Genomic DNA, 20,936 nt, shown 5'->3' with positions numbered 1-20,936 from the left:
TGAAAGAGTTAAATTGGGAAGCCATTTGGGTGCTGAAGTATTGGAATTTGCTTGAGTGGTTTGGTGGTTTGTTATGAACAACGGGTCAGAATATTTGAAACCAGAACTGTCTATAGGTTCATGCAGCCCATTCTGCCCTTGGCCTACATTTTTCCTTTCCCTTTAGAGGAGTCCACTCTGTCGCACAGTTTCCCTGCGAATCAGTCTGGTGAACATGCCAACATGCTATCTGTCTCTCACAGTTAAAGAGTCATCTCCCAGGTATTACTTTAAGGTTGTAATGTGACAGATTTCTATTCAAGCTGAGCTTCCCCTACTTTCCAGACTCTCTCTGTGGTGCCTGCATTGAGTGTACCCTGTAGTTTTCATCTTCCCCAGACTAAAGTTGGCCTGTATCCTAGTGAGAGGCGATGGGTTTTACTGAGAGCAAGGCACTACACGTGCATTTTCTTGGTTATCCCTCCTAATAACATCAGGGTATAGTTACCCTTAATTTGAGAAATGAAGGCAAATATTTGACAAATATGATAGCTGGCCTCCAAGGTGACGTACCACTTCCTGGTATTCAGGGGTCTTTATTCCCTTCCCACACTAAACAAGGAAAAGCCATGTAATCAATAGTATATTGTGGAAAAGGCAGTATGTGGCTTTGGAGGCTGGCCATAAAAGGCACAGTAGCTTCTGCCTCCCCTTCTCTCTTGGGTCACTTGTCCTGGGGGAAGAGGCAGCCATGCTGTGAAGACACTCAAGCAGCCTTGTGGTGAGGTCAACGTGGGGAGAAGCTGAGGCTTTCTGCCAACACCACCAATTTGCCAGCCCTGTGACTGAGCCACTTCAGAAGCAGTTTCTTCTACTCCTGGAAGTCATCAGATGACTGTGACCCCAACCAACATCTTCCTGTAACCTAATGAGACCTTGAGCCAGAATGACCCAGATGAGCCACTTCCAAATTCTGAACCCTCAGAAACTCTGTGAAATAATAGCGTTTTTGTGTTCAGTTGCTAAGTTTGAGGGTAGTTTGTCACAGAGCAGTAGATTAACTAATACAGTAAAAGTTATTCCATCTGACAAAGGACAAAGCAGGCTCAGAGGCGTCAGGGATTTGCCAGGAAATGGCAGAGTAGGCCCTCAGCCCTGCAGCTGTTTCACAGAAAAGTCAATGCTCCCACCTCCCTGCACAGCTGCCTGGGGCATCTGACTCCTGATAGGCAGATAATACCAGGTGAGAGCAATAGACTTCACTGACTTCATCTCAGTCCTGCAATGGCCTTGGATTTGGGGAAACCCAGGACCACGTGGAATGGTTAAAGACCAATTTGTATGAAGTGCTTGACTGAGCAGATTTAATTAAAGTTCCACACTCTCACCCAGTTCAACCGCAGCTGTCTGATGTTTAGACTTTCACCCTGTGTTTATTTCTAGTTTTTTCTCTACAATTTTTTCCATCACTTCAATCCACTGCCTAGTCTGTTTCCAAATAGAACTTTTACTAAGCTTTCTCCACAAACAAAGATCTTTTCTTTTTTTCATTTCTTTTCTTCTTCCTTCTTCTCTTCCTCCCTTCCCTCCTTATCCATCCCTTCCCTTCTTCTTCCCTTTCTTTCTATAAAATGTAGCTTTGGTGCTAGAATGTAACAAGCAACATGTGAGTTTCTGAAGCTGACATCAACCGATTCTTAGTATTGTTAGCAATTTATACTGACTGCCATTAAGAGATACAGATTCAATTCCATGAGCCTGCCATTGGAATTATCACCAGATTTGTGCATCCTTATTTTGAAAAGATATTCTTATATCTTAACATGCTGTTCTTATTTTGAAAAGATATTCTTTCCAGCACAGGCTTTCTGACATCCCCCTGTGGCATCTCTGTTTAGAGACCTGATATTTCATCCTCTTCTCCAGCAACTCACAACCACCAAATTGTCAAAGCTTCAGTTTTCCCTGCGAATCAGTCTGGTGAACATGCCAAACCAAAAGAAAACTAACATACCTTAATGGCTTTGACAAGACCAAGGAAATTCTACCTATCAAGCTGCTTTTTTCCCAGATCTTCCACTGGATGGTGGCTGGAAGCAGCAGCAGGAGGTTTAGTGGGCTGTGAAGGAAGAGGCTGCCTCTCACCTGTTTTTGCTCCAAACAGCTATGCCGCCCTCTGAAGCCTGTTCTGACGCCCAGTTCGAATTCCTGCCCTGGCAGTCATTGTTCCTAATGCCTGAAATCATCCTTGGGTTGGGCCTCCTGATGCCCCCAGCTGGGCTTTGCTGTTTGGCCCAGCAAAGGAGAGCTGGCCAAACTAGCCAGCCCTCCCACTCTTTCTGTCCCTGAAATAGAGTGGGCCTTGACATCATACCTGGGGCTCCGTGTTCAGCAGAATAACTCTCAGTAACCCTTGAGAGTTTTTCTGGGGTGCAGATGAGGATGGGCTGCCTGCTTGGGTTCCACGTGAACACACTGCTCACTGGTGTGTGTGGATTTTCTTTTTCTAATTACTACCTGCTGAGTGCTTAGGGCTTCCAGCGTGGGGGAAGGGGACTTCTGTCACTTAACAGAGCTTCTTACAGCAGGGATGATTCTTGCTGAGAACAGTTCAGGCAGTGCCCACAGAAGTGATGGCAGTTGGTATTGATTTTATTTTTTATTCCAAAGCTCAGAGTGTTTAAAAATTATTTGGTGCTGAAATGCAGAAACACATTCCTTATAAGGGATTTCAAGCTCCAATGAAGCTCTAAAACTTCTCTGTAAATTTGAATCTGAACTATTACTTTGCAAATTGCATTCATCTGACTCTGAGGAGTGAATTTTTAGAACCCAGGAAAGTATGCTAACTAACCTCTTCTCTGTCCATAAATACCAATAGAAAACATTTGTGTCTCCCTTTATGTGTAGGAGAGAGATCAGAGGGGGCATAGGGCATATAGGACTGAGGGTGGAGAGGGAAGAAAGCCAAGGAAGGTCATAAACCCCAGAAGAATGACCAGGGCAGATGGGTGGGCAGATGCTCAGAAGGGGGAGTGGCTTGTTCACACACAGCTAGTACTGGTCAAACTATGAACTGAACTTCACTGTTGTGCTTTGGGTCCAGCCTCCCTTGGCTATTCCAGTGTGTATGTGCTTTAAATCCTGGTTCACCTGTCAGTCCTGCCATTCTGTAGCCACCCCCCCAGGCTCCTTCGTGAATTAATGAACAGACATGAGGATGTAAAGGAGGGATGGATAAGTTGAGTGGATCCAGATAGTTATCTTCAAGGAAGGCACCAGAAAGATGAGTCAACTCAAAGATACTCTTTGAGAACCTGTCAGATATGACTCGCCTCCTTCTCTGGCCTCCACTCCTCAATACACACACACACACACACACACACACACACTCACTCACTCACTCACATATCGATAAAGTGATTTACTATAAGGAATTGACTCACATGATTATGGAGGCCCAAGATCTGCAGGGTGAGTCAGCAAGTTGGAGACTCCAGGAAAGCTGATGGTATAGTTCCAAGTCCAATGGCCTGAGACCTATGAAAGCCATTGATGTAAGTTCCAGTACAAGTCCAGGTCTGAAGGCAAGAGACCAATGTTCTAGCCCAAAGACAGGTGAAGAAACATTTCTTTCTCAGTCCATTATTCTCTTCAGGCCTTCAATAGATTCAGTGAGGCCCACCCACACTGGGGAAGGCAGTCTCACCCAGAAACACCCTTGCAGACATACCTGGAAATAATATATAACCAAATATCAGGACACTCCATGACCCATTCAAGTTGACACATAAAAGTAGCCATCCCACCATCCCACCTGAGTTCTTCAGGTGCAGTGTGTGTGTACTTGGATTCTGTCTCACATTTTAAGCCCCAGCCTCATGGCAGATACCCTACATCCAGCCTGTTGTCAAATCTGATTGATGCCTCCATCACAGCATTTCTTGTGTCTGTCTTTTCCTTTCAAGTCCATTAACACCATCCAATGCAGAACTTGATTCTTGGGCAACTTGACTGCCAGAGTCCCTTCACCCCTGTCTTTCTGCCTTTTAGCTTCTCTTCCTCAAATCTATTTTCACATCGACTAATCTTCCAGAATCTCCTCTCTAATGTCATCTTTTAGCTGCAAGATCCACCTTCCATGGTCACATCCTGGTAGCCATTTCCCATTCCTGGCTATCTCTCAGCTACCCACATTTTTAGCAGAACCAAACAGCTTGGTGTCTATCTCCCATTTTTGTACCTCTGGACAAGTGTGTGCATACATATGTGTTGTTACTTCTAGTTGAAATGCCTTTCTCCTCTCTTTTCACTCCACACTATCTCCCAATTCTGAAAGTTCAAGTCATTTTTGTTCTTCAGGGCTCTATTTAGTGTCCCCCCCTGCAAGAAGCCTTCCCTGATTTTACCAAGTGGACATATCTCCTCTTCTTTGAACTCTTGTAGCTGTCTTTCAATTTTGTTATTGAAGTGTGCAGATGATAAGCTCTAGTAAACTCCTAAACTTGGCTGTCCAAATGGATTCTTCTGATATTTGCTTTCTCTGGTGATGGTGATATGGGGGGTGAGGGTGTAAGGGAAATACGTACATTTGTGAGTATTATTAGCAGTATAAGGTTTATATACACCTTTAAGGCGACAAGCAATGTGAAATTATAGGTTGGTAAATGCCAAATGAATTATACCGTTTTCCAGATCCTAATGCATTATTCTACAACATGAGTTTAAATTGGTCCTTTGGTATCTGTGCTGTGTCTTATGTCCACACACACAGCTCAATGAAGAAGCATAACTAAGTCAATAGCTTTCCTTTGCAGATTAGTAACCACTTGCTCCATTTGTTGGGAAGGCTTTTATAGTCTCTGTGAAATCACCATATAACAATAAGATTTTAAAAAGAAGAAAAATGATATTATATTTTTAAGTGGACAAAGAGTATAATGTATAATGGAGCCAGGGGTGCTCATTGATGTACAGGATACATTACCTGAGCCCCTGCTGTTAAGCAGTTTGCATAGGGAAGCAGAGTTGTGAAAATACACAATGTTCATTAGGGAATTGAGCACTTGAAAAAAAACAAGCCCCCCTTATATACCCTTCCCTGCTTATAACAGTAGCATCTTTCCACCTGTTATATCAGTCTTTTTATCCAGTTAATGGCTATTTGTTGAACAATGTACTATCACACAGAAATGCAAATCTCATGAAGTTGATGTGTTGGAGAATTGCTTATACCCTCCACACAAAGACACTATTAAATGAAGATCTCATGACTGAGAATGAACCTAAGAATGATGACAAAGGTTCTATATCATTCCAAAGAAAATGACTCCAATAGTAAAGGAGTGGGATTGGAGACTTGGAAAACTGGATGAAATCCTTGAATATTTCCCCCCAAACTCTCTTTGTGATTATGGGAAAATAGACCTGAAAGAGCATTGTTGGGACGCCTGGGTGGCTCAGTGGTTGAGTGCCTGCCTTCGGCCTAGGGTGTGATCCTGGAGTCCCAGGATCAAGTCCCACATCAGGCTCCCTGCATGGAGCCTGCTTCTCCCTCTGCCTGTGTCTCTGCCTCTGTGTGCATGTGTCTCTCATGAATAAATAAATTAATTAAATCTTAAAAAGAAAAAAAAGAAAGAAAGGAAAGAAAGAAAGAAAGGAAAGAAAGAAAGAAAGAAGAAAGAAAGAAAGAAAGAAAGAAAGAAAGAAAGAAAGAAAGAAAGAAAGAAAGAAAGAAAGAAAGAAAGAAAGAAAGGGGCATTGTTATCTCATGTTCTTCCACTGCTCTATGGGAAAATTATACCAAGGAGCAATCAACAAGATCCACCACCACCACCCCCATTCATAATAGCAAGCAGTGCATGGTTGCTCTTAGAACATAAATTTTTAAGGAAACGTTAGGTCTCTGCATTTTATTTTTCAAGATAAAATCTCAGTGCAGCCTTTTTTTGTGCAATTTTCCTTTATTTCAGGTAGTCCTATATGAAGTCATCTTTCTCTCCTTCTGGTTCTCCCCATGTTTATTATATTTAAATAACAAGAGAAGTATCTGTCTCTGTAAAAGGACTTCAAACAGCATTTGGTTTGGGGGCCTCTGGATTTCTGTAAGTCGGTGGAAGAGGTAACAGTAACTGAACTTTGTGGTGTTTGCCATCAAATGGAATAAGCATTTGCTTATCTTGATTTCCAACTGTGGATCTGTGATTTATACTCACTAAGTCAATATACCAGTGTTGGATCACATACCAGGAAACTCAAGTGGAAACTGTTCATTTGCTCAGTTCCAAAGAAAAAAAATTTTCCTGGAAGTTGGTGCTTTTTTCTTATTTTTTCTTTCCGTTTTCTTCTCTCCTTCCTCCATCACTACCCTCTTCCTTCTCCCCTTCTTTTTTTTTTCTTTTTGAGTTTTGTTCTGTTGTTTTTTGTTTTTGTTTTTTACCAAATATTATTTCACTTATGCAGAAATAGATTGGGATCTTCTAGCTACTCTTTCTGTTCTTCAAAATGTAGAACTTGAATACTGAAAATGACCTTAATGATGAGCTAGCCCACCCTGCTCATCTTAAAGATGAGAGAACTCTGGCTAGAGACTGAATAGTAGAGCTGGATTGGGCCCCTACCCCATTCATTCATGGCTCTAATCCATATTCCCTAAGCCACACCCTGCTTCCTGGTGGGAATGGCCATGAAGGGTAATGACACAGAATCTAGGGACACCAGATGTTGGAACCTTTTCCCCTATAGTCAAATTTGTATTTTCTAGAAGTAGACCTTCAGACAAATATTTAAGAGCAAGTAATTTATTTGGGACTGGAAACCTGAATGAGAGAGAGGCAAAGGAGACAAAGAAGCACCCAACAGTGTTCTGTCAAGCAGGCTACTGCCCTAGACAACTGGGACTCAGTCCCATGGGAAAATTCTGGGAGATGGTGGGGAACACGTGCATCAGGGTTCTCCCCCAGGAGTGAGAGAGTGGAGGTATGTACACATCTACTCCCATTAGTCACTGGTAAAAGACTCCAGCCTGTCCCATGTGAAGCCAGAGCAGAGAATGTCCCGACATAGTTGATGCTGGAAGTTGGAAGTACAACCTATGTGCATGAAAATATCAGAAAGGGAGACAGAACGTAAAGACTGCTAACTCTGGGAAACGAACTAGGGGTGGTAGAAGGGGAGGAGGGCTGGGGGTGGGAGTGAATGGGTGATGGGCACTGGGGGTTATTCTGTATGTTGGTAAATTGAACACCAATAAAAAATAAATTAAAAAAAGAAAAGAAAATGGTTGATGCTGATGAGATATGGGCAGGAAATGAGCTATGTCTCCCACACATTGTATTGCAGAAACCCACCAGAGAGAGGATGGGATCCTCTTTCCTGCTCTCAGGGAGGAAGATACTGGTTTTGCAGATGCTAAATTCCTTTTTCAAGAAGGATAGGAGGAAGGGGGAGCTAGAACACATGACCACTCTAAATTTAAGTGGCCCCTTCTCAGCAAGAAACCTTCGGGGCAAGTCTTACCAACACCCAGAACCTCTACAAATTCAGTAGGTTTGCGGATAAATTTAGGATAAAAGACCAGTCTTAGCCAGTCTGTCTCCACTGCATGATTCTACACTTTTCTGCCTATTTCTCCATCTTTAAAATGTTGGTTAAATCCATCACTGACCTGGTTCTTGGGACAAAGAGGAAAGAAAGTAGTTGCAGTGTGTTGAGAGATTCTTTGAAAACAGTGATCTGTCTGAAACCTCATCTGAGATTCCTGATATCTCAGTCAGGACCCCCACCTCCAAGCAGAGTGGCCTGTACATAAATGATTACTGCCATTTTCACCCATAAAGCCGCTGGAGGAATGGATCAACAGGAGAAAATTTACCTGAGCATTCTTTGGACCTTTGGGATTTGAGGTAGTTTATGCCCCTTCAGCCATCCTCCACAAATCAAAACTTCTTCCGGAGTGAAAAGAGTAAGAATGTAGAATCTGAGGTTTCAGAGGGGGCACATCTCTCAGTACAAATTTTCTTCCAATATAGTATCCCTTGAATAGATTCTTGATCCCACTGGAAACCAGCTGGTGCCCCTTCACTTCCCTGTAACTGCTCTCGTAAAATCATGGTGCTAAATCTGAAGCTGATTCACAATCTTCTCAATTGCTGGAACAGCAGCAAGTTGTTCGCTCCTGGAGAGACTTCCTCTTCTTGGCTTCTGGGCTCCAAACAGCCCTGGCTCACCTCCCCATCGCTCCCCCTCAGACTCCTTGGTTGATTTGTCCTCATCTCCCCACTGGACAAAAAAACAACAACACTGTCTTCTGACCAGTTCTCTTTTCTCTCCACACTCACTTCTGGGCTTATAGCTTTAAATGTCATCCACATGCTGATGATCCTAGACCCTTGCCCCCAGTCACTATGGGACAGCTCAAATATGTTCAAGCGTGGGCTCCTAACCTCCTGCAAATCTGTTCCTCCCATGGTCTTATAAGTAAATTGTGTCTCCATCATTGTAGAGGCTGGAAGAAACCTTGGAGTCATCCTTGGTGACTCCAGACCCCTAGAACCCATGTCCAGGCTATCAGAAAATTCTCTTAGATGGACCTTCAGAATGCATCCAGAATTTGGCCACCTTTCACCACCTCTGCAGCTGTGGTCCTGGGTGAGCCACCATCGTCCCTCCTTAGGATTGCTGCATAGGCCCGTGGGTGGTCTCCTTGTTTTTCCCTCATCTCTTCCAGCTCTGAGCCCCCACAGAGCAGCCAGAATAACTTGAAGGTCTAAGGGGGAGCATATTACCACTCTGCTTAAGCCCTCCATTAGGGTCCTGTCACTCTCAGAATAAATGGCTTCTGGGACCCTCTGACCTCATTTCCTAGAACTTGCCCCTCCTTGGCCTCACTGGCCTGCCCACTGTTTCACAAACACATCCCATGCCCATGCCTTTGCACCTGTTCTTTGTCCCTTCAGAAACATCTCTGCCCTAGACATCCACACATTCACTCTCACACGTCCCTCAGGCATTATTCAAATGTTAGCTCTCAGAGCTTCCTCCATCATGGTGCTGAAAAGTTCATACATGTCTCCACCCAGAACTTTCAGTCCCCTTATTCTGCCTCATTTTTCTCCATAGTATATACCATCATTAATATGCTACATGATTTACTATATATTTATTTATTATACACCTTTCTCCCATGGGATGCAAGTATCACCAGTGCCTATGGTGATAGGCATATCACCTCCTACTCTATCCTCAGTTCCTAAACAGTGCTGGGTGTCTGTTTGGCACTGAACTGATGGAAGAACAGACATCACAATCAAGTGTCCATCCATCCTCAATGGCGTATCATTTAGTGATACAGAGCTTACAATTTTGCAAAGTTCTCCTACTAAAAATTTTTGGAAGACTTCTTCCTTATGGTATTCAGCTCAAATGTCCCTCTCTGGAACATGTGGCAACTGGTCCTATCTCTCTGCCTCATGTGTCAAGACAAAATAGATCTCTTCCCTACTTAATCAACAATGCAAGCCAGATCTCAGATGGACCTTCAGGCTTCAGTTCAGAATGGGAACTCCTCCCTGGCTTTTTCAATTCACCAACCCCTCTTCTGGAACTTGGTCTCAAGACACTTGTCCTGCCTTAGGATGTTAACCCATAGTCAGTGTCTACACCCCAGAATGGGATCCAGATCAGAGGTATACTGTTCACTAAGTGTGTAATAATCAGTGCCGAGCACAGGAAGATATCACCTCCCACTTAGCATATGAGATGCACCTTCAGGCAGCTGGAGCCCACATCGGTCTGTGTGGCAGTTGGCTCTCTCTCTCTCTCTTTTTAAAGATTTGTTTATTTATTTGAAAGAGAGAACGGGAGTGAGGAGTAGAGGGAGAGAAAGCCCCAAGCAGACTCCATGCCCAGCATGGAGCCCAATGCAGGGCTCTCATGACCCTGAGATCATGACCCTAGCCAAAACCAAGAGTCAGGCACTCAACCATTGTGCCACCCAGGCATCCCGACTCACTCTTGACTCATGGGGACTCTTGAACAGTTCAATCTCCAGGTATTTTTTCCCATGCACCACCCTGTCTTATATTTAGGTATGAGATTCTTTGCATTCGTTCCTCCCACACCACCCTTGTTTGTCTTGGCACAGGCTGCTAACATCATTTTAAATCATGATTCTCTCCTGCAGTGCATTCTCACCTCCCAGGTGTGTATGTCCACAGATCTGATAAGCAATTTCAATAGTATGATGAGGATGGAGGCAGTTTGCCTCTGGTGAGTTTCCAGGGAAGGTTGGTCTTCCTCCAACTCATAGAGAGGAGCGTTGATGAGAACAGGGCTGCAGCAGGTGGCCCAGCACTGCCCACCATGAATGTTGATCATTTCTATAGGTGGCAGCCTTGTAAATGGGCCTCTTCTATTCCCAACTGCAGGAAAGTAATTGACTGACCACCATGGCTGCTGTGTTCTGAAATCCATTACTGCATTTGGGCCAGGGCAACACTTCCCACCGGCTGCTCCCAGGGATACTAAGTATTTCTGGGAGACCCAGGACTCTGATGCCTGAGCCAAACTCTTATGATTTAGACTTAAATCCAGAGTATAGACCAGCCTCCAAGATACTTCTACAAGCAGAACTGGCTGGATCCTCCCTTGAGTCTGGGAACCACCTCTGGGGTCTACAGTCAAGCAAAATGTGCTTTTGTATTCTTTGCCATTTTTGTAGAACTATAGGGATTGGCTGTAGTGGCATCTTGAAAAGATTGAGAGTGTGATTAAGTGCTTAGAATATGGAGTCACACTGCAGGGCCTGAATCCATTTCTGCCACATGCTCCCCACATGACATTAAGCAAATTATTTAAGTCTTCTGTACCTCAGTTTCCTTATCTGTAAAGTGGGTTAATAATAATAGTTTTTACCTTGTGGAGTCACTGTAACAGTTGCATGAATTAACACATGTAAAGTGCCTAGAATGGCACCAGGTATATAGTAAATATTCAGTAAAAGACCTGCTGGTATACGTGTCCCCATACAGTATATTTCCCCTAGAAGGCCCTTCCTGCAGGGCTTGGCCCACAACCTTCCTCTCCTCAGCAGCTGTCTCTTAGTGCCACAGATCCCTTGACACTCCTTCATGCAGACATTGGTGCTTACCATATAACCTTGCTCTCGATCCCATTCTGCTCCTCTTGCCCACCATGCACATGTTACTGTGGGTTGCCAAGCTGGCCTGTGGGCACTGGAAGAACAAGCATTGTCTCCCATACCTCCGTTTCCCATCCAGTGCACAGTACACAGCAGGCTCATATTTACCAAAGACCCAGTGCAAATGTAGAACCAGAGAAGTGCAGTCACACTTCGAGGCCCCTCTGGACTCGGATTCTGAGTCCCTCTGGCCCCTCTGGACATGGATTCTGAGTAAAATGCCACCTGCTCTGCAGCTGCCCGTGACCTTGCTTCTGTTGACCCACATGGATCCTGACTTGGATCACTGCTAAGAGCATGAAGACTGGTCCTGAATAGTGAATCTGAATTAGTAGGAGAGTTCAAGGCAGATCAGACGAGCCACTAGGTGTAGCATCTAACAACCCAAATTGAAATTTGCTGGCGGTATGTGTGTGCATATGTGTGTTTTGATTAGTGGACCTTTTGCTGTTTGCTCATCATCCAAGCCATAATCCCTTTTTTTAAAGCTATAATCTTTTAAGCTTTAATTTAATTATGAGGTTTGGAGCTTCATCCTCACAGACCTTTATGGGATAGAAGATCATTCCCACCAAATGGTTTAATTCCTTTTCCAGTTGGTTTTCTTGTTGTTCTGATCAGTTTGGCTTATGCTTCTTTTTGGGTCCTACTTTAAAATCAGGGCCAGATCAATCAGAACCCTAGGCATTTTAAATGAATTAATTACATGCTGCCACTGGTTGGGTCTTCTGCAAGCAGACACTGAGACACAGTTTTGGGTGAAAGAGGTCTTTAGGGATTAATACCTGTGAAGGGAAGAGCTCTCTCCCTTCACAGCCTGATTTAAAGTCAAGCTGCGATACAGACTCTCCAAAGCTTTAACTAACCAGGCAGAGTTCTAGAACAGATATGGCCCACATTGGGCCAAACTTTCCAGCCTATATGCCACTGCCTCTCTGTCAGTGGATGAGTGCCACCCAGAACGGATGTGACCTCAAGCAAAGCTGCTGTCTGCAGACCCAGCCTGGGGGCTGGAAGCCACTTGACCACACCTTTGTGGCTGGGCAGCCAGTCCTTCCCTGAAAGGGGTTTGAGCATCACCTCTCCATGCCCACCACATGTGCTCAAGCAGAGCCATCCCAGGAACTCTGAGCACTCACATGCACCCAGTCAAGGACAGTGTGTTGGAGAAGTATGGTGATTCTTGGCCACATTTTAGCAAGTGCTCTGACCTTGCAGTTCCCAGCCCTCTGTCCATCTTGAGACAGCTGACCTAGACCTGCCTACCAATCCCAAGACCATGCAAACAGTGGGCACCTGAACTAGAAGGGAAGTTTGTGTGTTCAAATCACCTTGAAGGAAATGGGTCCCAGGGAGGGCCTGGTTATCAAGAGGGCATTGAAAGGCCTAAGAGCCATTTAGGAATTTTGACCGATTGATGTTGAGCCACATCCATAAGGATGTCAGCTCCTTTCCAGCATTGCACTCCTGATGGAAATGGCCCCAGCCTTCAGAGCTGGTAGTCCTATGGAAACTGCTTTCTTCAGGCAACTTTGGAGTGGACCCAGCCCTTCGTCTGGACTCCAGACTCTGATGAGATTTGAGAATAGGTCATGGGGAGTCCCTGGTGAGTTCCATGCCAGTGTATTTGTACCCGCCCCCAAGTAGTTAAGAAAACATAGCCCTAGAGAGTACTTGAAAGTGTTACCCAGAGATGATGTTGGGTAAGAAGCCCACAGGACTATGGCAGCTATAGACATACATTTATGCTCTTCTTCCCACCACCCTCCATCACTGGCCAGTAGGGTACAGAAGCAGACTCTCAGTCTTGAATCAGCAGGGCTTTGAGATGTTCAGTGGAGGTGACCTTGGCATGGAGGCCTTCTCTTCTCACATGCAGTACACAGGACATTGACCATGACATTTGTTTCAGGGCAGATCTGGGAGGGTAAATTGGTGAAACCAAGACTTGACTGTAGGAGAGCAGTGTTGGGGCTGCCATTCTGAGGTTTAGAGCAAGGGAAGTCTCCTGGGAGAAGTCTGCCATCCAACGTCTGTACCCTGAACTACCCACCTGCCCACATACTCTCAGTATCCATTGCTGACCCCATATACTTTCTGCCTCTCACAGCAGCAATTATAAAAAGAGAGATTTAATAAAAAGAGCAGGGTGTCCCAGCAGGAATTTCTGGTGCCTGGTTCAGCCAAGGCCACATGTTATATAACTGCGGGGTAATGAAGTCGGGGAGGTTCCGAGAGGCTCTGTGACTTCCCTTTTTGATCTCCAACTTCAAGCCAAATCCCAGGGAGCTTTAAATCTCCCCTCATCCTATTTTAAATAATCTCATTTCAAGTGAGAATTTCCCCCCCTCATTTTGAATTGCTTTCTCCTACCATTTCCATTGAGCATCTACCTTGAAACTTGCACGTAAGGAGTGCCAGCCTGCTTTAAAACACATTGATTACCAATGGTGGGAGAAGTTGGGGAAGAGGATCACCAATGGAGACCCCCCACTTCCCAGACCCCACAGTAGAATGGATGGGAATGTGGACCAGGGTCTAAACCAGATATCCAGGTTCAGATTCCCATGTCACCATGCATTAGTCTACTAGGGCTGCCTAACAAAGTACCACAGACTAGGGGGACTTAAATAACAGAAACCTATTTGCTCACACTCGTGGAGGCTGGGAGTCTGAGGTCAAGGTGCCAGCTGGGTTGGTTTCTACTGAGGCCTCTCTCCTTGGCTTGTAGATGGCCATCAGTCTTCTTGCTGGGTGTTCATGTGGTCTTCCCTGGATGCATGTCTGTGTCCTGATCTCTTCTTAAACAGACACCAGTCGTATTGGATTGGGACCCACCCATAAGACCTCTTTTTCCTTAATCATTTCTTTAAAGGCCCTATATCCAAACTCAGTCACATTCTGAGATACTGGAGATTAGAACTAAAGCATATGTATTTGGAGGACACAATTCAGCCCATTGCAACCATATACCAACTAGGTAATTTTTTCTTTGTAAGATTTTATTTATTTATTCATGAGAGACACAGAAAGAGAGGCACACACACAGGCAGAGGGAGAGGCAGGCTCCCTGTGGGGAGCCCGATGTGGGACTTGATCCCAGGACCTGGGATCATGACGTAAGAGTGAAAGGCAGATGCTCAACCACTAAGCCACCCAGGTGCCCCCAACTAAGTAATCTTAAGTAAGTATTGTTTATGCCTCATGTGTCTCTGTTTCTTCATCTGAAAAATGAGCACAGTGATAACGCCTACCCCACAGAGCTGTTCTGAGGATTAACTAGGTAGATACATCTCAAATTAAGTCTCAGCTAGAACATTGTCAGGAACTGTTATTTCAGAAGGAAGCAGAGCAGATTCTTAAGACACAGCTTTTTCATTCTAGTTATCTGTCAGGACAAGGCACGCCTAACTCTCTCCTCAGAACTGAAAGGGTCTGTGGTCAGCTATTTTTACTCTTTGGGAGTACTAAATGGTTCAGATTCCCACAAACCAAAATGTAAAACCATGTCGGGGTAGACCATCAGGGCAGACCAGAGCTCCCAGCCAGCTCCTCAGCATTGCTTCCTGGCACCCATACTCCATGCCACTCCTGCCCAACGGTGGTGGCTTAAAACGTGGCAGCAAATTCCTCTACCCTTCTCCTATCCAAAAATAATAGCTTCATTACCTTTTCCTTGACTGTGGACTGCCTAGTGCTTCACTTCTATAAAATAGAGTGAGATGGAAGTGACATTGCCTGGCTTTCCAGATTGGATCACAAAAAGCAATAGGGCTTCCCCTGGTCTCTCAAATTTCTCAGTACATAGACCTTTGGAGCCCTGACTGCCATGAAAGAAGCCCAGCTACCTGAGCTGCCAGGCTGGAGAATAGAAAGAAGCTAGAGGAGGCCCAGATTTCTTACCTCAGCTATTTGAGTATTTCCAGCCCAGAAGTAAAACATGAAAATAAGCAATCTTCATATGATTGCAGCCTCCAATCCTCAAGCCACATCAACCAATGCCAGCTACAGTGGATGAGCTCTCTCCATGGATCTATAGGATCTATGAGCATGGGAATGGTTGATTTATGCCACCACATTTAAAATAACTTGTTATGCAACTGACATATCTGGAGCACCTGCTTAGCTAATATTCAACCACTTTGGGCAGCCTTTGTGTGGGGTGCTTCTCCAGGCTGCAGCCTCTCCCTTTGGTATATTAGGTTACAGATCTATGATAAGGCTCTCTAGGTCTGATTTGGGTTTGGATTTGGGTTACTGGAAACTGACAGAAGGAACTTTTATTTATTGCCAATGACAGCTCATAATCTTAAAAGAAGAATGGTTTGGGCAGCCCAGGTGACTCAGCGGTTTAGCGCTGCCTTCAGCCCAGGGCGTGATCCTGGAGACCTGGGATCGAGTCCCACATCGGGCTCCCTGCATTGAGCCTGCTTCTCCCTCTGCCTGTGTCTCTGCCTCTCTCTCTCTCTCTCTCTCTCTCTCTCTCTCTCTCTCTCTCTCTTTCTCAAGAATAAATAAAATCTTAAAAAAAAAGAAGAAGAAGAATGGTTCTGGTTATGGCTTGTCAAACAAATGATAAATCATGGGTGCAAATTAAATTATGGCAAGGGAATACCTTAATTGAGAAGAAAGTTATCAAAAAGGAAAAGATGAAAGGTGGGAGATAACTATGGTTTTAGGGCACTTTATTCTGCAGAGAAAAAAAAGACCACTTAGAACCCACCAAAAGGGTCACAAAACCCCTCTGTTACACATACCCCTGCCCCCCACTCCCACTCCACAAAGACCCTCCTTTGCATTTTCAGGGGAACTAAACCAGTGTTCCTTGGTTGACTCACTCCATAATCCCCAAAGTTAATTCAGCAACTGGGAATCCCATCAAAATCTGCCTAGCCTAAGGGTGTCTCGGTGCATCCAAGCTATAATCCTGCAAAGCCTCCTCATGTAACCTTGACTAGTTAAGCAGATCTTTTTATCATCAGGGCAGCTTCTAGCATGTTAGAAATAAGATTAAATGATGATTCTCTTCCCTTTAGGATAAAAGAAATGATGAATTGGGGAGTCTTAAGAGTCTATGCTCTGTCAGTCTTCTTTGGAGTGAGTCTTGAAGAGATAGTGATTACATTTGAGCATCTCAAGTTCAAAGCCCTTAAAACCAGTACATTCTGCAGTGTTCTGTCATGGGAAACCGTATAGATGGTGAGAGATTAGGCATTCTTGAGAAAAAGAGATGAGAAGAATAAGAACTGACATCATCAGAACCTTGGCATTGAAGCTTTGACAGCAAGGCTCATCTGGGGGGCAAACAGCTGCAGTGTCCATACCAGCTGTCATCCGATGTCACTGGGACACCCAGCACATTAGTGAAGGAAATCAGATGAGACCCCACCTACTGGGACATGATTGGATCTTCTGTCTTGTGTCTGCAGAGTAACTGGATGGGTAATTCACTCATTCCTTACCTGAGAAATGAGATGTGAGCTTCTATTATAGTGTGAGAAATCAGAAGGGAGAGTATTTGTTGAGCTGGGAAAAGCTGCAGCTCTGGCCTTGTTCTGAGTCTGTTACATGGAGAAAGAAATGTTGAGCTTCCCGGCTCCTATGATGTCTGCCACAGTAAATGTTGGCAAAACCCAAAGACATTTTTCAAGGGGCCTGCCCTGGTGTCCTGCAGAATGACAGTCTCACTGGCTCTGAAAAGATTTCTTATCCAAAAAGTACAAGTTTAAGAGCTGCTGGTCTCTTTCTAGTATGGATTTGATTTGAAAGGAGCCTGTAGGGTTTTTTTCTTCTCTTTCTTTAGCAGCTAATTGCAAATTCATTTGCCAGACTCTTCACTCTCACCGTCTGGAGGTAATAAAAAGAGGCAAAGAACATAATTTCTGACAACCTTTCCCCCCAATTCCACCAAACTTCCTATTTTTTAAGGATCTCTCTTGATAGGCATCTGCCCAGTTGTGCCTTCCTCTGGCAGCAGTCCTACAGGGATGCTTGAGTGGATTGACATGACCAAACCAATAGAATCTAAATAGGTTCATTTTTCCCTATACCTTTCAGCTCCTTGAATAGTTATCTCCACCTGCTCCCTCACCAGTATCCCTTAACTCTTAGACTTAATTTCCTCAGCCATGTATATGGTAAAGGGTTTTGCTTTATTTTTTTTTAACTAAGGATACTTAATGTTTACCCATGTAAAGAACTGGATTTTGGCCTTCTTTCTCAGAATGTGTTACTTCTGGTCCCTTCAGGAAGAATATTTAGTTCTCAAACATGTAGTAAGATGAAGTATTCATTTTTACTAGGACTCACATTCCTTAGGTATATCCCAAATGTCTGTTTACTTCTAGACTAGTGTTTCTCAAAATTTAATGTGCAGATGAATCACCAGGGATCTAGTTAAAATACAGATGCTGATTCAGAAGGTCTGGGGCAGGGCCTGAGACTGCATTTTTAACCAACTCCTAAGCTGCTGCTGCCCTACCCCAAACCACACTAAAGAACAAGGCTGTAGGGCATATCCAGTCTTCTGCTCTTACTGCCCTGTCCAGATCTACCTGTTCCATTGCCTTTTCTTCAGAAATTCTCCTCTCAGCTGGTTGGCTCATGGCAGATCATTACCATGAGGCACCGAAACCCAGTATTGCCAACTCTCTTGGTTGCAAATGCAGACCTGTGGCTCTTATCAGGCCTTCCCTCTAATGTCAAGCATCCATTGAACTCCATCTTGCAGCAAGGAGGTGATGGGTTCCCAGGGGCTCCCTTAGGCAGCTCCTACAAAGTTCCTACTGTGTACTTGCGAAGTCAAGGACGCAGAAAGGGTACCAGATGAGCAAACAAGATGAGTACTGAAGCACAGGATTGCATTGTGCCAGCACCACAGCCTTCAGGAAATTAAGAAGGGCCTTTAGAGCTTGATGCAGGATGAGAAGCAGGAGCTACATGCTGAGATGTGCCAAGATGGTGACCAGAACGAACACACGTTCATTGGAGGGATGGAATGGGGCCATTAAAAGGCTAACTTGCAAAAAAAAAAAAAAAAAAAAAAGGCTAACTTGCTGGTTAGCTGCAAGTCTATACAGATTTACAGGAATACAAAAAGGGGAAACTGAGGCAAAATAGGTAATGTCTAGAGTCTCTGAGTGATCTGTAGCATTGCTTAAATGTCATCAACCAGCAGCCGTAATTCACTCTTTGAGGAAGAGCTTCTGATCAGAAAGAGCTGAAAAATGAAAAATCTGTTTCAGGGAACATGGTCCAGAACATTCTCCCTCTCATTCTTGAAGTCCGTGTAGACTTCTGAGGAGGCCTTTCACAATACACCCCACTTTTGCCTAAACTGGTTAATAGCGCATCTGAAAGCAGACTTCACATTCCAACCATGCTGGATTATTTTCCAACCCTGGAGCACAAAGAGGAGTTCAGATGAGTTCAGTTATAAATGTTTTCTGCTTTTTGTTTTGGTTTGGTTTGGGGTTTTTAAACAAGAGGAGCCACCAAATGTTGTTACTGGATGTCTGAGTCTCTAGTCAAGCAGGAGAAAGGGGTTCCTATCAGCGACTGCTGCGTGCTCCAGAACTTGCCCAGGAGGCTTGAAAAAAAAACTACAGGCCCGTTTCGCTAGTGTCCATTTTATTTTGATGTTGGCAACTCCTTTGCCATAAAACCTTCCTCAGAAGGAGTGGTTCTTGGCTCTGGAAATTTAACCTCCATTACTTTATGTGCTAACCCCAGCACCTGGTTTGCTCAGCTCTAAAACAGCTGCAGGAGGGATGGCAAGCCTGTGTCCTTTTTGGAGAGGCTTAGCCTTTCAATAGGCTTCACATTTTAATGAGTAATTTTTATTAAAGCTTCATAATGTAGTGGGGTTTGGCCAGCACACTGCCCTCTAGAATTGTGCTGCTCAGTTTAGCAATCACTAGCCACATTTAAAATTAAATTAAATTTCAAGTGTGATTTTAATTAATTAGAATTTAATTTAATTTTGAAATCTGGTTCCTCAGTCACATCAGTTACATTTCAAGTGCTCAGTAACCACATGGTAATAACAGTTACCATAGGTGCAGACTATAGACCATTTCCATCATCAAAGAAAGTTCTGTTGGATAGCTGTTTTACAAGCTAAGCACACACGTTGTCTTGATACCCAGTGGTGGATGGGAGATGGGCCTTCCAGAATGTGAGCAGAACTTCTGGAGAAGAAGAACAAATACATGTCCCTAAGAAGAGAGACCATATCTGTATCACCCTGTGGGGCTGAGCTAACTACCAACAGGTACAAACACCTGGTGGCCAGTCACATTCCTGTGGCTCCAGAGGACGAGGAGGAGTTGAAGAGCATACTTTATCCTCCACTAAAGCCCCCTTTTTTGAACTGGCTTAACGACTCTTTCTCTTGTCAGGACTCAGGACACAGACTTCCCTCAAAAAAGCCAAGGCCTTCATGAAGTCTCCTCAGGTCTCACCTCCTACTACTTTTCTTCCAAAACTTAGTAGCTTTGCCTCCAGCTCTTGTTTTGAGGCCCTTTTACTTGGCATCTGCCTTTATGCTAGTCCCTCTTCTCTGATGCTTTGGTAGGACTCTCAGCTTGGTTTGATCTTGATGTGGCCTTTGAAGATCGTTTTTCCAAAGTTTCTCAGTAACTGTTCTGCAGGCAGTGGGCCCAGAATCCTGAAGCCCAGGCCTAGAATAGTGATGAGGCACTCATCTATCAGATACGCTCTCTGTGTCAAAATAAAGCTGTATGTTTGAGCCAGCTATTGCTGTGTAACAAACCACCCCTAAATCTCAGTTATAATAATCATTCATTTCATATATATGTATATTGAGATATATCTATATATATGTCTCAATCTGGGTCCCAGATTGAGACAGCAGCAGCTATCAAGGGAAAGTCTTCTTGTGGTGATGGCAGAAATACAATAGAGCAAGCAAAATATGCTCTTCATTCTAGGCTCAAAACTGATGAACCCTCACTTTTGCACTCATTCCAGCATCCAAAGAAAGTACACTCTACCTTTTATAAAAAGAATTGCAAAGTTATGTGAAATAGAATGTAGATCCCAAGTGAAGAATCAGAGCTCATAGTTCAGACTGAGACACCACTAGACCACTTATCCAGATTTTGAGAAGAGAAAATGAGCTGGTTAATCAGTCATACAGTTCACACTCATTGAGTTCTGACTCAGTAGATAAGTTCTGGATAATGTCAGTTATCTCTGGCTGTGTAATAAATGTATAGAAAAACTTAGTGGCTTAGAACAACCATCATATATAGCTGATAATTCTGTGGGTCAGCAATCAGAGCTTTGTTCAGTGAGATGATCCTTCTGGTCTGAGCTCTCTTGGCTGGGTTTGTTTAATGTCTCAGGCTGGGAAGGCTGCACCTTACATTCTCCAGGAGGCTAGTCCAGGCTTGCTCACATGATGATAGAAGAGTTCCCACTGAGAGTCAAGCTCAAGGCTTCTAGAGTCCAAGAGTTGGTGCTGGTATGCCTCCACTTCTGCTGCATCCTCTAACTCAAAGAAAGAAGCCCAGATTCAAGGAAGGGAGCAGGGAATAATTTCACCTCTTGATAATAATAAACAATCTTGGCTCCCTTGAGCAGTCTCTTAGATGGATCCGGCATATAAGGCTTACTTCCACATTCAAAATTTACTATATAGAGGTATCCTGAGGAGTGCAAAGTAAAACTGTGGGTAAAATTCAAAGAAGGATATGCCTTTTTCTTCATTCTCCCCATACAGTGGGGAGATACT

The 20,936-nt window shown here is 44.1% G+C and overlaps 1 protein-coding gene across 4 annotated transcripts in view; it reads left to right on the top strand.

Annotated features, from left to right (window-relative positions):
- SLC24A3 (solute carrier family 24 member 3) overlaps positions 1–20,936 on the top strand; it is a 481,529-nt gene that overhangs the window by 369,797 nt on the left and 90,796 nt on the right. The gene's annotated exons all lie outside the window — the stretch shown is intronic.

Source organism: Canis lupus, chromosome 24 (genome assembly GCF_011100685.1).
Source record: "Canis lupus familiaris isolate Mischka breed German Shepherd chromosome 24, alternate assembly UU_Cfam_GSD_1.0, whole genome shotgun sequence".
Taxonomy (NCBI): Eukaryota; Metazoa; Chordata; class Mammalia; order Carnivora; family Canidae; genus Canis; species Canis lupus.
The sequence above is the reverse complement of the archived record's forward strand: the minus strand, read 5'-3'. Positions and strand labels throughout refer to the sequence as shown.